The sequence below is a fragment of the Scylla paramamosain genome, chromosome 11 (assembly GCF_035594125.1).
Source record: "Scylla paramamosain isolate STU-SP2022 chromosome 11, ASM3559412v1, whole genome shotgun sequence".
Classification (NCBI taxonomy): domain Eukaryota; kingdom Metazoa; phylum Arthropoda; class Malacostraca; order Decapoda; family Portunidae; genus Scylla; species Scylla paramamosain.
Window position 1 is genome coordinate 21,793,523 of NC_087161.1, and position 10,000 is coordinate 21,803,522.

Consider the following 10,000-nt stretch of genomic DNA (forward strand, 5'->3'; position numbering starts at 1 on the left):
AGTAGTAGTAGTAGAAGAAGAAGAAGAAACAACGTAGTAGTAGTAGTAGTAGTAGTAGTAGTAGTAGTAGTAGTAGTAGTAGTAGTAGTAGTAGTAGCAGCAGCAGCAGCAGCAGCAGCAGCAGCAGCAGCAGCAGCAGCAGCAGCAGCAGCAGCAGCAGCACCAGCACCAGCAGCACCAGCACCAGCACCAGCAGCATCAACAGCAGCAACAGTAGTAGCAGCATCAGCAGCAGCAGCAGTAGTAGCAGCAATAGTAGTAGTTGTACTAGTAGCAGCACATACTAGTCTGCTTTTACATTCGTCCGGTTGAGGTAAGCGATCTGAAGAGCCTTATATTTTATCGTGTGTGTGTGTGTGTGTGTGTGTGTGTGTGTGTGTGTGTGCAACCCGCTACCTGCTTCACTGCATTTTAGTATCAGCGTCGGTCATGTGGGAGGGTGTTAGCGGGGCGGGATCAGATATTGGCAAGACGCTTCAGTATCAGTCACCGGCATCAGCGGCAAAGAGACACCTGGTCAGTAACACTGGCGTTCCATGTGAACAAATAAATGTAACTAAAATCTTAATGAAAAGACATACATCAGGTTTTAATTCAATTATTCCCAGTTGATGGGGGAAGAGAAGGAGGAGGAGGAGGAGGAGGAGGAGGAGGAGGAGGAGGAGGAGGAGGAGGAGGAGGAGGAGGAGGAGAAGGAGGAGGAGGAGGAGGAGGAGGAGGAAGAGAATGAAAAGATTGCTTGCGAGAAAAAAGTCTCGTGCAACAACAATCACAGGTAACAAAACTCTCTCTCTCTCTCTCTCTCTCTCTCTCTCTCTCTCTCTCTCTCTCTCTCTCTCTCTCTCTCTCTCTCTCTCGCCTCACAAGCCCCACGTCCTATTGGGTAATGTGATCTCCTGCCTCTTTTACGCATGACAAAGGACTCTAGCACGCATCACTCCTATCGAGAAGCCAGATAAAGAGTGGATCAGCCGGCCACTGCTCCTCCTCCTCCTGCTCCTCCACTAATCCCCCTAATCGCCACTGCCTTTGAAAATCACCGTCCATCTGAGCTAAAGTCTCCTGGTGGTCGTGTGTGAGAGAGAGAGAGAGAGAGAGAGAGAGAGAGAGAGAGAGAGAGAGAGAGAGAGAGAGAGAGAGAGAGAGAGAGAGTGTGTGTGTGTGTGTGTTTGTGTGTGTGTGTGTGTCCTCTTGCCGGTAAAGGAAGGCAAGGAATCGTGTGGAAGAGACAAGAGAGGGTTGCTTTGATTGAAAGTTGGTCCGTAATTGAGACTTGCTTCATTTCGCTGGCTGTGACCTCCCTCCCTCTCTCTCTCTCTCTCTCTCTCTCTCTCTCTCTCTCTCTCTCTCTCTCTCTCTCTCTCTCTGCGTGTCACTTTTTTCTCTTCATCACTTTTTTTTCCCTCTCTCTATCAACCTTTCTTTTCCTGTCTTTCTTTTGTTCGTGCGGACATGACCCCGAGTCACCTGTACGGCTAAGCCTTGTCTTCACACGGGAAAGGAAGACAACGGCGAGGAAAACAATAAGACAAGCAAGAAAACAAACAGCCAGCTTCATTTCCCTGTCTGTGCCCCCAACATCGCTTTAACGCAACACTAATACATGATTGCATTCTCCCCTTGCTCCTCTTCCTCCTTTATATTCTCTCTCTCTCTCTCTCTCTCTCTCTCTCTCTCTCTCTCTCTCTCTCTCTCTCTCTCTCTCTCTCTCTCTCTCTCTCTCTCTCTCTCTCATCCCCTTAACGCTGTCTTCCTTATCTATACATCAGCTTCCCCTGACACTCACCTCCTTTCCCCTCAAAATGCAACTCAATTTATCCAACTCAATATTAATTTCGTGTCTCCAACTCTTCATCCGAATATATGTATGAATGTGTGTATATATGTACGAGTATATATGTATGTATGTATGTATGAAGGGCCGTCTATTGATCTATTTTGGGAGCGCAAATTCATATACAGGTCAATGAAAATCTACGTAGCAAAATATGGTTAAGTTGGATTTGATACGAGGCTTATACGCGGATCAGTTCGAGGATCATGAACGTACTGAATCTGAATTAATGAAGCCTATCGGCCGTCATGATTACCGGGCCGGGCTGTGACGGGAAAGAGAGATGGAGAGGGAGAGTAAGAGCAGAGAAGGGGGGAAAAAAAGAGTGAGATAATCAGCAAATGTTCCGCGTCATGAGCGTGGCGGTTGCAACGCTTGCTGTGAACATGGGAATTTATACATGCAGTAGGAGAGAGAGAGAGAGAGAGAGAGAGAGAGAGAGAGAGAGAGAGAGAGAGAGAGAGAGAGAGAGAGAGAGAGAGAGAGAGAGAGAGAGAGAGAGAGAGAGAGAGAGAGAGAATATTCATTAAAAGAGTTGTCAATTAGTAAAAAATAAAGTTATAAAGCAGAGTACGGAATGTAAACACCTACTGGGCATAATAAGATGATTCAATTATAGCCAGTATATATATATATATATATATATATATATATATATATATATATATATATATATATATATATATATATATATATATATATATATATATATATATATATATAAACAAACGTAGTAATTTTCCTCCTCCTCTCTCTCTCTCTCTCTCTCTCTCTCTCTCTCTCTCTACCCAGCCACCTGTGTCTCAAGACTCCAGGAATCTTTAATTAAACGCACTTTAACACACTGCACCAGACATTCCTGCAGCTCGCGGGCCGCGCCACACCCGCCACCCGCCCCCGATGCCTCATTACAGACGTGTGTCCGATCGGAAAATTAAAATCTGAATCGACAAAAGGGAGAATTCTAAAGCGCTTATACATTTATCGTTCTCTCTCTCTCTCTCTCTCTCTCTCTCTCTCTCTCTCTCTCTCTCTCTCTCTCTCTCTCTCTCTCTCTCTCAGTCTCTATCTCTAATTTTCTCGCTGCGGCATCCCATCAGTACAATGCTTTGTGCATCAAGTTCACAATTACCACCTGCTAATTGAATCTGCTTGTTATACAGGTGTGGTGATGCCCCGCCCAGCAGGTGAGGCAGGTGACTCACACACACCGTTGTTCCGGCTTACGACAAACGCCCACTTTTCCCGAACAGTTTTTTTTAATGTTATCTATGAGGAGAACTTACAGAATAGGGACAAGTTTAGTTTTATTCATTGTGGGGATAATCATGTTAAGTTTTTTTCATTTTAGTGTTCTACTTTTATATTTATTTTATGCCGAGGAATTCTTGTTGTCAGGTAAGATTTTGTAGAAAGAATTTTTGCTCTTACGTCTGTATACAAACCTTCCACCTATCTTAGCTGTCTATTCTAACTATCTACATAAACAATGCCATGTACATTTTTTTTTGTTTAACTTGCATCAAGTGAACCACAGAGTTTCTATTTGTATTTCTTGAGTGTTTGTTGGATTCCTGCTTAATTAGTCAAAAACATGTTGATTGTAAAACGCATAAAACATGTGAAAATATTTTGTTGTTATCTAAGTCTTCGTTACGAGAGAGAGAGAGAGAGAGAGAGAGAGAGAGAGAGAGAGAGAGAGAGAGAGAGAGAGAGAGAGAGAGAGAGAGAGAGAGAGAGAGAGAGAGAGAGAGAGAGAGAGAGAGAGAGAGAGAGAGCACAGGAGACACATAGAAACAATACAAAAATAGGCGCACAAAGACAAAAGCGGACACACAGGGACAAAACAGAGATAGAGAGAAAGAAAGAAAGACGGAAACAGACACACAACCACAGAAGCAGAGTATAGAGGGGTGGACGACCCTTGCACAAGAGACGCACCCATCCAAACCAAGCAAGCAAGCAAGCAAGCAAGCACCCAAACCAACCATTTAAACCAGCCACCCGACCATCCAAGCACTGGGTCACTTCCTCCCCGTCCCAGTCACCTTAAAAGACAAATAATTAACCATTAGTACAGAAGGCTGCGCATGTGCAGTAATTACCCTTCCCCGCTTTAGTCGGCGTTCCGAAATGCATCGATCAATCTAAACGGCTCGGGCTGGGAAAACGAAACCCACTGGAACGGAGCCTTGGGTGTGTCGGAGGTTTTCGTTCAAGCGCCCAGCGGAGTCAAGACTGATTAATGTGCTTGCAGAAGACTTATTGTATTTAAGTCACAATATAAAAGGCTCCTCCCCCAGGTTAAGTCTTCGATTAGCCGTGCGGGATGACGGCAGAGGAGGCTGGCTGGTGATAGAAGGCCGGCGAGTGGCGATTAATTAAGTCATATTTAACAGCACTATAATGGAAGGATGCTGGCCAGGTCTCCTCTCTCTCTCTCTCTCTCTCTCTCTCTCTCTCTCTCTCTCTCTCTCTTTTTCTCTCCTCTTCACCACTTGTTTTAATGATATGCAGTGTTAAATATGTAATCTTTAGTCTTCCTTCTTTTATTCTTGTTTTTCTTCTTCTCCTCCTCTCCTCGTTATTTTCCTCAATGTTACTGTTACTACTCTTACATCATCGACAACAACAACAACAACAACAACAACAACAACAACAACAGCAACAACAGCAATAAGTACAACTACTTCTACTACAACTGTTATGTTACTCATACTTTACACATCACCGTACTGGTCTCATCCCCGGCTATGAATGAATTAAAACCACTACCGTTCTTCATTATAACTTTCATATTAAACTATTGAATTTTTCAAAAAGAAATACGCAAGTTTTCTGTGTGCTTAAAATTACGCTCTCTCTCTCTCTCTCTCTCTCTCTCTCTCTCTCTCTCTCTCTCTCTCTCTCTCTCTCTCTCTCTCTCTCTCTCATAAAGCAGTAACACTAATTAAATGAACTGTAAGACCAGAAAAAAAATATATTGTAATTCGATAAGAAAAAAAGTATATAAAACGAAGCACATTATAAACTAAAATAATGCAATAAGTCTGGCAGTGTAAGACTCAAACGAATGACAAATACAACACCTGCAGATGAGTCGCCTTTGAAACCAGGTCATCCGTAACTGGACAGGCAGGTAAGTGAGTCCTTGCCCTTGAACTTAAAGACTAGTTTGTACTGATCGGGACTTAAGCACGAGTATTTCCCTCCGCTGACGCTAGGAGGGGAAGAGAGAGGAAGCTGGGTAGTATACGGAATGAGGAGGCATGGAATGAAATACTAATTGGCTGATTGGCACTGATATAAACCTAAGAATTTCCTTCGTCAGACGCTAAGAGAGAAAGAAGAAAGCTAGACGGTTCTGTGAAGAGAGATGTGAGGTTGCAAGGGAAGGGAATAGGAATGAAACACTAACTGACTGATTGACATTAAAACGAAAAGAAGCTAGGGGGTAGAGTGAGGAGACATGGTAGCGTCAAAGGAAAGAAGACATAATGAAATACTGACTGATTGACACTGATACAAAACTTCTTTCTTCAGGGACAAGGAGAGAGAGAGAGCGGAAAGGAACAACGTAGACGGCAAAGCGAGGAGAGGTGGGAAGGTGCAAGGGAAGGGGATAGGAATGCATACTAGTAGGTTGATTGACACTGACACAAAGTTCTTCCTCATTCAGACACAAAGAGACACAATGGAAAGAAGCTAGACGGGTATTACAACCATAAATGGGAGGGTTCAAGGGAAGGGACATGAATGAAATACTAATTGATTAACATTGTTACAAACTTTACCATTTCCTGCTTCAGACGCTACGAGTAGAAGAGAGAACGGAGAGAAGCTAGACAGCATAGTGACGGGAGATGGGAGGATGCATTGGTAAGGGTCTATAGTGAAATATTAATTGATTCATTGATGCAAACTTTATCATTTCCTTCTCCAGAGGCAAGGACAGAAAACGGTGAGAAGCTAGAGGGTATAATGTAAAGGTGGAAGAAGAAGAAAAGGGAGGCATAAATGAAATACTGAGTGACTGATTGATTGATTGACTTAGATATATTGGTTAATCTACGGCAGCGCAAGTAACGGTGAAAAAATACTGAAAAATACTTAGACAAGACGCTTTGAGATAACTGATGCAGGTATAATGACAACTAAAGGTCTTTACTATTGTACTAGGAGAGGCACTAAAGTTAGGAGAGGGACACGTTGATGTAGAAATGAAATAATGCAATATATGGAAGAATGTAAAAAGCCAATAATGAACTCATGGATAAGACGAAGAGAAAAGGAGACAAGGGGAAGAGGAGCTGACACCTGTACTGAATAAAAAAAGATTGACAAATAAAATAAATAAATAAATAAGTAAATAATTAATTAAATAAACGTAAAATAAAATTAATACATGAAAAAAACAAACATTAATAATAATACCGGCACGGGGCTGAACTTCTGAAAGAAGCAACCAAGCGGAAGGGAAAGTAAGACAGGTCTGTGTGTGTGTGTGTGTGTGTGTGTGTGTGTGTGTGTGTGTGTGTGTGTGTGTGTGTGTGTGTGTGTGTGTGTGTGTGTGTGTGTGTGTGTGAGAGAGAGAGAGAGAGAGAGAGAGAGAGAGAGAGAGAGAGAGAGAGAGAGAGAGAGAGAGAGAGAGAGGAGAGAGAGAGAGAGAGAGAGAGAGATAACGAGTCATTAGTAAGAAAGGAAACGGAGAGACATGAGGGCACGCAGAGGCGGAAGGACAGACGGGGACAAGAAGGAAGGACTCGGACACGTACTGGGCAAGGACGAGGCCGAGGGAGGGAGGGAGGGAGGGAGGGAGGGAGGGAGGGAGGGACGAGACATGAGAGGTAAGGGAGGGTAAAGGGAGCCAGGTAAAGCAGGTGGGAGGAAGAGGAAGGAGGAGAAAGGAATTACAAAATGAGTCCTTCTGTTTTGGATGTAATTAGCAAACCACGGATCTTGTATGCAGTGCAGGGATGTTATTTGTACGCTAGAGAGAGAGAGCGAGAGAGAGAGAGAGAGAGAGAGAGAGAGAGAGAGAGAGAGAGAGAGAGAGAGAGAGAGAGAGAGAGAGAGAGAGAGAGAGAGAGAGAGATTTATTCCCTCTCTTACAAATACATTTTTAACGCGGCTTACGTTCACTGGGCCGCTCATGTATGTATTCACCGTGTGCGTCTACTGGTATGAAGCGTTTTTTGTTGCGTGTGTGTGTGCGTGTGTATAAATGCATAAAATGAGTGTGTTTCACTGTGCAGAGGGAGCATCGCAATGAAATGCACGTGTGTGTGTGTGTGTGTGTGTGTGTGTGTGTGTGTGTGTGTGTGTGTGTGTGTGTGTGTGTGTGTGTGTGTGTGTGTGTGTGTGTGTGTGTGTGTGTGTGTGTGTGTGTGTGTGTGTGTGTGTGTGTATGTGTGCATGGATGTTCGTGTGCTGTATGTATGTATGTATGTATAAGTTAACTACCATATTCATGCTTATTCTCACTGTACGGCGACACAATACATCATACTGTATAGTCTTTTATCTCTTACATAAAGGATTATCATCATTACATCCTCTTCTTCCTCTCCCTCTCCCGCCCCCCCTCCTCCTCCTCCTCCTCCTCCTCCTCCTCCTCCTCCTCCTCCTCCAGCATCATTGTCTCTGCTCAGCCTCCCCCTCTCGGGCAGCACAGCCGGGGAGTAAGCTGTTGCACCGCGGCAGGTGGCTGATGTCCCGTACACAGACGCACATCACTGATACCACCAACCTTTGCCGCGCCCCATTCACTCCCTCAATACACACCCCTACCGCCACCATCCATTCAATTCCTATACTAAAATACATGCAAAATAAAACAGATACCGTATTTTGGACGATCTATAATACTCCCATAGTTCTACAGGACCTATAGGTGACCGTGTGGCCTAATGGATAAGGCGTCGGACTTCGGATCCGAAGATTGCAGGTTCGAGTCCTGTCACGGTCGAAAGACTTCAAGTTTTAAATTACTCATTTTTATCTTTCTCTTTATCATTCGTGAAGCAAAGTATAAGATTCAAAGTGTGTGAGAGAGAGAGAGCGAGAGAGGAAGATGCAGAGAGAGAGAGAGAGAGAGAGACGGAGATGCAAAGAGAGAGAGAGAGGATGAGAGAGAGAGAGAGGGAGAGAAATAGCGTGAGCGTGTATGTGTGTGTCGAGTGTAGCTCTAAATATAACTCATGTCTTGCAGTCCGCGTAAGCTGCCAGACACATAACAGCGCCGCCAACAACACTAAGAGCAAGCCTGTGAGAGCACCTTGGAGGAGCAGCAGCAGTAACTAAACAAAGCCAGGTGCTGCGAGGGGCTTGTAATGTAACTGTGACGAGGCGAGATGTGGCTGGAGGCAGAGGAGGAGTAGTGGTAGAGGAGGAGGAGGAGTATGCGCTAAGAACTTCTAAGACTGGCCACACAAAATGTTTTCCTCATTTCTTTTCTTTACGCTAATCTCCCTCTTGACCCTTACCTGCAATAGCCATAGGGAAGAAGAAGAAGAAAAAGAAGAAGAAGAAGAAGAAGAAGAAACTGAAGAGAAATATTAATAAATCAAGAAATAAAAAATAAAGAATATCATAAAGAAATACAAACACAGGAGAACAGAAAATCGGAAACTAACGACGCAAAAACATGGAAAACGAGTCAACAACAACAAACAACAACAACAGCAACAACAACAACAATAATTATAATGATAACACCAATAATCAACTTGAAAATGATGTAAAATAAGCGAATAAGGCTATATTGTAGTAAAAAAAATAAAATAAAACAAAAAATAGAAATAAATAAAATAAACATGCAAATGGCAATAACAGTAGGCCTACCCAGTCTGGTCCTTTTCATTTCGGGTCTTGGGCAAACGAGGCCATCCGTCACGAAGCACTTGACACCTGACGTAACGAACCTTAACGAGGCTTCGAAAAACGTGCTGGGAAAAAAGCCAAAAACAGTTGATAGTCTTTCTCTATTTTTTTTTTTTCCTTTTATTTTCTTATCTTCTTATATTTACGTCACATATTTAATTGGCGGTGGGACTTCATGTGTGTTTATTTGACGTTGATATGTTTGTGATTGCGTCGGTACGTGCATATTAGAGGCGTATAAAAGGAGGCTCGGTTTATTACTTTACCGGCAATCAACAAAACAAAGACCTCAGATTTCCGCTAACTTGACTTTGTTGTTGTTGTTGCTGCTGCTGCTGCTGTTGTTTTTGTTGTTGTTGCTGTTGTTGTTGATGTAGTTATTGTTGCTCTCTCTTGCATAAACATTAAAATAATTAATCAATTAAAAGAGTTATTATGATAATACAGCAACTCCTACTACTACTATTACTACTACTACTACTACTACTACTACTACTACTACTACTACTACTACTACTACTACTGCTGCTGCTGCTATTACTATTACTACAGCTGCTGTTGTTGATACTCTAATGCAAGAACAATAAGGGCAAAATCAACTGCAAAAACCTTCATAATAATAATAATAATAATAATAATAATAATAATAATATTAATAATAATAATAATAATAATAATAATAATAATAATAATAATAATAATAATAATAATAATAATAATAATAATAATACAAAATCTTCAAACTCACCCTCAGCTGATCCTAATGTGCCCAAATCTTTGTAATGTAAATTCCAGGAGCATAAAAAGCCGCGGTCAAAAACTATCTTCATAAATCAGCGTAAAATGATAAACGTTCCGATTAAAATCATTTGAGCGACGCGCAAAATATACAAAATGACCGCCGTCCTCTTTAGTATGATAATCGCACACACACACACACACACACACACACACACACACACACACACACAGAAACATCTGCATAATCATCCATAATACACACACAAGGACAAGACACTATCTACATAATCTATAACACACACACACACACACACACACACACACACACACACACACACACACACACACACACACACACATACACACAGGCCACGGATAGATAAACAAAACACAAGAATCACCACATTATTCAGTACCCCATGCTCAACCACACTGATAATACCTCCCTCACTAATTAGTCCAGGTGAGCCCCGCGAGATGGCCAGGTGAGATAAGCCTTGTCTCCTCCTCCTCCCAGAATATTAAGCAAAATCCAAAAAGAAA

At 42.5% G+C, this 10,000-nt stretch overlaps 1 protein-coding gene and 1 non-coding gene across 9 annotated transcripts in view; one reads left to right on the top strand and one right to left on the bottom strand.

Annotated features, from left to right (window-relative positions):
* LOC135105079 (uncharacterized) overlaps positions 1-10,000 on the bottom strand; it is a 190,212-nt gene that overhangs the window by 65,336 nt on the left and 114,876 nt on the right. The window lies entirely within an intron of this gene.
* Trnar-ucg (transfer RNA arginine (anticodon UCG)) lies at positions 7,730-7,802 on the top strand. Its single transcript has one exon. It is a non-coding gene; the product is annotated as a tRNA-Arg (tRNA).